At 44.1% G+C, this 5443-nt stretch overlaps 1 non-coding gene across 1 annotated transcript; it reads left to right on the forward strand.

The window, feature by feature from the left end:
- Positions 1-4456: 4456 nt before the first annotated feature.
- Positions 4457-4530, forward strand: Trnat-ugu (transfer RNA threonine (anticodon UGU)). The gene has a single exon. It is a non-coding gene; the product is annotated as a tRNA-Thr (tRNA).
- The last annotated feature ends 913 nt before the right edge of the window (positions 4531-5443 follow it).

The following is a 5443-nucleotide window of genomic DNA, read 5'->3' on the forward strand; positions in this document are numbered from 1 at the left end:
TTGATACTGAGAACAGAATAAAAAGTTCGGAGGCATCACTCTTCAGCACGTCCTCATAGATACAGTTGACAGCTGATCACTCGTTTGTATTAACGCAATGAATTCAGTTCGTGGATTAAGTTCAGTAGCCGCAATTCCTTTTAGACAGTGATGTCTTCTTGTGCTATAAACGTTAACGGATTTTTAAGTAGGAAAGGTAGTACCTTCAATCACACTTCCCACTTCAATCTTGATAATCAATAATAGTAGTAGTATTGGGTTTGACAGATGCGACTGTGTCTCACTAGGAAATAGAGCGAAGAAAAACGGACATAAATATCTTCGGTAGCTGATACGTTGTGGTAACACTCACATCCTGCTGAAGGAAAATGCACACGCAGAACCAACAGATTCTTACAAGGGAGTAAGAACCATGATCAGTGGCCAATGGGGATGTAACAGTCTTATTGCTGTTTACAGTAGCATCACCACGGCTCTGGTAGTATTCCTATTGCACAAAGAAATCCTGCTCTGATGTTAGGTGATTTTGCTCATGTTTAGGGTAATATATCAATTTCGTACTAAAACCACATCTCTGGAGTACATTCCCCCTCACACGGTTAAAGGTGATATATGTCACATTCGTCGACGCTCCTACAGAAACTCTAGGGAATGGCTTAAGTCTGATAAACAAACTGATTCTTCTCCTTAATACATAACGAATAACATTGTTCGTGAGAACCAGCCATAAAATGTCTGTATTCGACTGTATGTGTGAGAACACAATTACGGATTGAAATACATGTGGCCGGCCGAAGTGGCCGAGCGGTTCTAGGCGCTACAGTCTGGAACCGCACGACCGCGACGGTCGCAGGTTCGAATCCTGCCTCGGGCATGGATGTGTGTGATGTCCTTAGGTTAGTTAGGATTAAGTAGTTCTAAGTTCTAGGGGACTGATGACCTCAGCAATTAAGTCCTATAGTGCTCAGAGCCATTTGAACCATTTTTTTTTTAAATACACATGTTTTGCCTACTTTAATATGGCGCCACTGTGTAATACTTATACAGGGAGAGGGTTAAAAGTGAATGCAACCAGTGCATTATTTTTAAGCTTTCTCGGTCTTGAGTGTCCGGTGTGGCGTGCGGTTAGGATTGCGGTATTTTACAATTCGTGGGCAGGACTACAACAAAACTAATTACTTATTATTAGCGTAACATGAGGTTTCATGTAATCGCTGCCTCTCCCGGCTAAAGATAGTTATTCTGCTAAAGAAATCTCCACCTGTGAACGTGTAACAATGTTGTCTGTCAAGCAATGTAAATGGCACTAAATTTTTTCACAAGAGTGATCCCACACAATTTAGTGAAGTAAGGCGGCAAAACCTTTCGTTAAACAAAATGAACTATTTTTACACACAATACCACAGACGTACAACGCTAATAAATACGCTGTCAATAAACATTTCCTAAAAGTTCTTACGAAACAGAGTTCATACATTAGCAGAGAACAATTTCACTACATGAGATGCTGTTGCACCATATTTAATGATTATTCATAATCTAAGTCGAATTTATGATTTATGAGTGAGTTCTGGGCCACGAATACACAGTTATTATAGTAAAAATTGAAGATCAATATGAACTTTGTAATTTGATTTAAAACTGCCACTGCAACATTTCACTAAGATGGCGGCTAACATAAGACAATCATTTATCGAATGTGGTTCAGGTGTTGTTTTAGTCTCAACAAATAATACATACTAAATCTTTTCTGTACCTTAACTATATGCATTAACATTAAAAAGTATTGTTCCATGTCATTGATTTCAGTTACACAGAAACTCTATTCTTCAAATATTACTTGACAACATAATACAGTTTTTACCGACCTCAGTGCTACAAGACATGAATCGCGTGCGATCATTACAATAGTTCGAACGAGAAGAAGCATTATTCTAGAAGAACCATAGGTAACAAAAGATGGTAATTTATATTATATTTTTTCCATGAATATTGTCTGAGATATAATTTTCACAGAAAATTAAATTATGTCACTGACAATAATCATGTATTATTATTTTAGTATCGATGAAGGCCTTTTTTTATTAATATTACGAGAATGTCCGCTCAAATTCCACACACAATGCTATCGTGAATATTGTTCTAAATAAAATATAGTCGTGGATATTACACCAGGTACTCCTAACCCACACCACTTACACGCTTTTAGTGGTACTTTTTCTTCAGTTTGATGTGTTGTCAGTCAGTATAAGTAATTTTTCAAGTTTTTTCGTGATTTTACAAATTTCGTTTTATTTCCATCAGTCTTACGTATTTTCCATGAATTCGTCGTAATTATACCAGGTTTCCCTAGATTTTATGTCACTTTCGTATTTTTCAAACATTTTTCCGTATTTACACTCCTGGAAATTGAAATAAGAACACCGTGAATTCATTGTCCCAGGAAGGGGAAACTTTATTGACACATTCCTGGGGTCAGATACATCACATGATCACACTGACAGAACCACAGGCACATAGACACAGGCAACAGAGCATGCACAATGTCGGCACTAGTACAGTGTATATCCACCTTTCGCAGCAATGCAGGCTGCTATTCTCCCATGGAGACGATCGTAGAGATGCTGGATGTAGTCCTGTGGAACGGCTTGCCATGCCATTTCCACCTGGCGCCTCAGTTGGACCAGCGTTCGTGCTGGACGTGCAGACCGCGTGAGACGACGCTTCATCCAGTCCCAAACATGCTCAATGGGGGACAGATCCGGAGATCTTGCTGGCCAGGGTGGTTGACTTACACCTTCTAGAGCACGTTGGGTGGCACGGGATACATGCGGACGTGCATTGTCCTCTTGGAACAGCAAGTTCCCTTGCCGGTCTAGGAATGGTAGAGCGATGGGTTCGATGACGGTTTGGATGTACCGTGCACTATTCAGTGTCCCCTCGACGATCATCAGTGGTGTACGGCCAGTGTAGGAGATCGCTCCCCACACCATGATGCCGGGTGTTGGCCCTGTGTGCCTCGGTCGTATGCAGTCCTGATTGTGGCGCTCACCTGCACGGCGCCAAACACGCATACGACCATCATTGGCACCAAGGCAGAAGCGACTCTCATCGCTGAAGACGACACGTCTCCATTCGTCCCTCCATTCACGCCTGTCGCGACACCACTGGAGGCGGGCTGCACGATGTTGGGGCGTGAGCGGAAGACGGCCTAACGGTGTGCGGGACCGTAGCCCAGCTTCATGGAGACGGTTGCGAATGGTCCTCGCCGATACCCCAGGAGCAACAGTGTCCCTAATTTGCTGGGAAGTGGCGGTGCGGTCCCCTACGGCAGTGCGTAGGATCCTACGGTCTTGGCGTGCATCCGTGCGTCGCTGCGGTCCGGTCCCAGGTCGACGGGCACGTGCACCTTCCGCCGACCACTGGCGACAAGATCGATGTACTGTGGAGACCTCACGCCCCACGTGTTGAGCAATTCGGCGGTACGTCCACCCGGCCTCCCGCATGCCCACTATACGCCCTCGCTCAAAGTCCGTCAACTGCACATACGGTTCACGTCCACGCTGTCGCGGCATGCTACCAGTGTTAAAGACTGCGATGGAGCTCCGTATGCCACGGCAAACTGGCTGACACTGACGGCGGCGGTGCACAAATGCTGCGCAGCTAGCGCCATTCGACGGCCAACACCGCGGTTCCTGGTGTGTCCGCTGTGCCGTGCGTGTGATCATTGCTTGTACAGCCCTCTCGCAGTGTCCGGAGCAAGTATGGTGGGTCTGACACACCGGTGTCAATGTGTTCTTTTTTCCATTTCCAGGAGTGTATATGGTCATCTTGCCTGCATACCCATACGTTGTTTAATTTTATATGAGGATATTTGCGTGTCGTATAAACCATCCTACAAAATATCCCTAGAATTATCCTCTTCTTGATGATTTACATGCATGCATTTTGGATAGGAAGATCATGAAAAGTATAGTGATACTCCCCTCATACCTAGCTGAAACTCAACAAGTGATGCAGAGTGGAAACTCGCAGTCTGGAAACAAATCTGTGTACTGCTGCGGCACATCAGAGAGCTTGTCTGCATACTCGTGTAGTGGTGCACTTAATGGAAACTAACAGTTCATCAGATTTCGAGACTACCGTGTAGGGATCGGCAACAGGGAGCTGACATGTGTACAGAGTTGATTTCTGCTGATGCTCTGATATTTTCCCCCTATAAGTATATGCTCTTACTGTGAAATGAACACTCTTAGCTGTTTACAGGCGTTGACATACGTCAACGGGGACAGATGAAAATGTGTGCCCCGATCGGGACTCGAACCCGGGATCTCCTGCTTACATGGCAGACGCTCTATCCATCTGAGCCACCAAGGACACAGACGATACTGCGACTCCAGGGACATGTCCGAAAGAACAGATACCATAAATCCCTGCAGTCGCACTATCCTCTGTGTCCTTGGTGGCTCAGATGGATAGAGCGTCTGCCATGTAAGCAGGAGATCCCGGGTTCGAGTCCCGGTCGGGGCACACATTTTCATCTGTCCCCGTTGACGTATGTCAACGCCTGTAAACAGCTAAGGATGTTCATTTAATTGTAATTTAATTCTAACGAGCTGCATGGCCACCGATGCTCTTAGTGCTTACCAGATTAGCTACGCGCCGGCCGCTGTGGACGAGTGGTTCTAGGGGCTTCACGCCGGACCCGCACTGCTGCTACGGTCGTAGGTTCGAATCCTTCGTCGGACATGGATGTGTGTGATGTCCTTAGGTTAGTTGGGCTTAAATAGCTCTAAGTCTAGGGGACTGATGATCTCAGATGTTAAGTCCTATAGTGCTTAGAGCCATTTGATTTGATTTTTGATTAGCATTTGTTTACGCATTTCTGAGTCTGATACTTCATCACAACAATGTCAGGACATCTAAAAACTATAGATATCTGTTTTTTTAAATATAGTTATAAGTTGTTCTTAGTTGACTGTGTATAATCTGTATTTAACGTGCTGGACCATGAGAGTTTCCCTTCCCTGTACCTATAGAGTTTGCAGCAATGTGATTTGTAGACTAACAATTACCAAATTATGGACGCGAACCGCAACCATCTGCTCCTGACAGCTCAACACATACAACTATTCATGCATATTAACAATCGTGAAGTCTCGGTTTCAACCGTTTGTATGTTATTTTGAACAGTGATACAGCCCTAGAAAGAGCGAAAACGTCTTCGAAAAACGACTCTGTGGGGGATGTAAGCAAATTTAAATTCATCCTGCTAAAGAACATAACAGCTTCGATGCAAGCTACATTACCAATACTTCGTAACAATATTGCATACATTCTCGTGTAATAACAACAAATCATGGATTTCTGCTGCACCTATCATGCTTCCTTTTATATTCTTAAAGGATACACAGTGACAGCACACAATCATCCCAGTTTAGCT

This window comes from Schistocerca cancellata, chromosome 1 (assembly GCF_023864275.1).
Source record: "Schistocerca cancellata isolate TAMUIC-IGC-003103 chromosome 1, iqSchCanc2.1, whole genome shotgun sequence".
Classification (NCBI taxonomy): domain Eukaryota; kingdom Metazoa; phylum Arthropoda; class Insecta; order Orthoptera; family Acrididae; genus Schistocerca; species Schistocerca cancellata.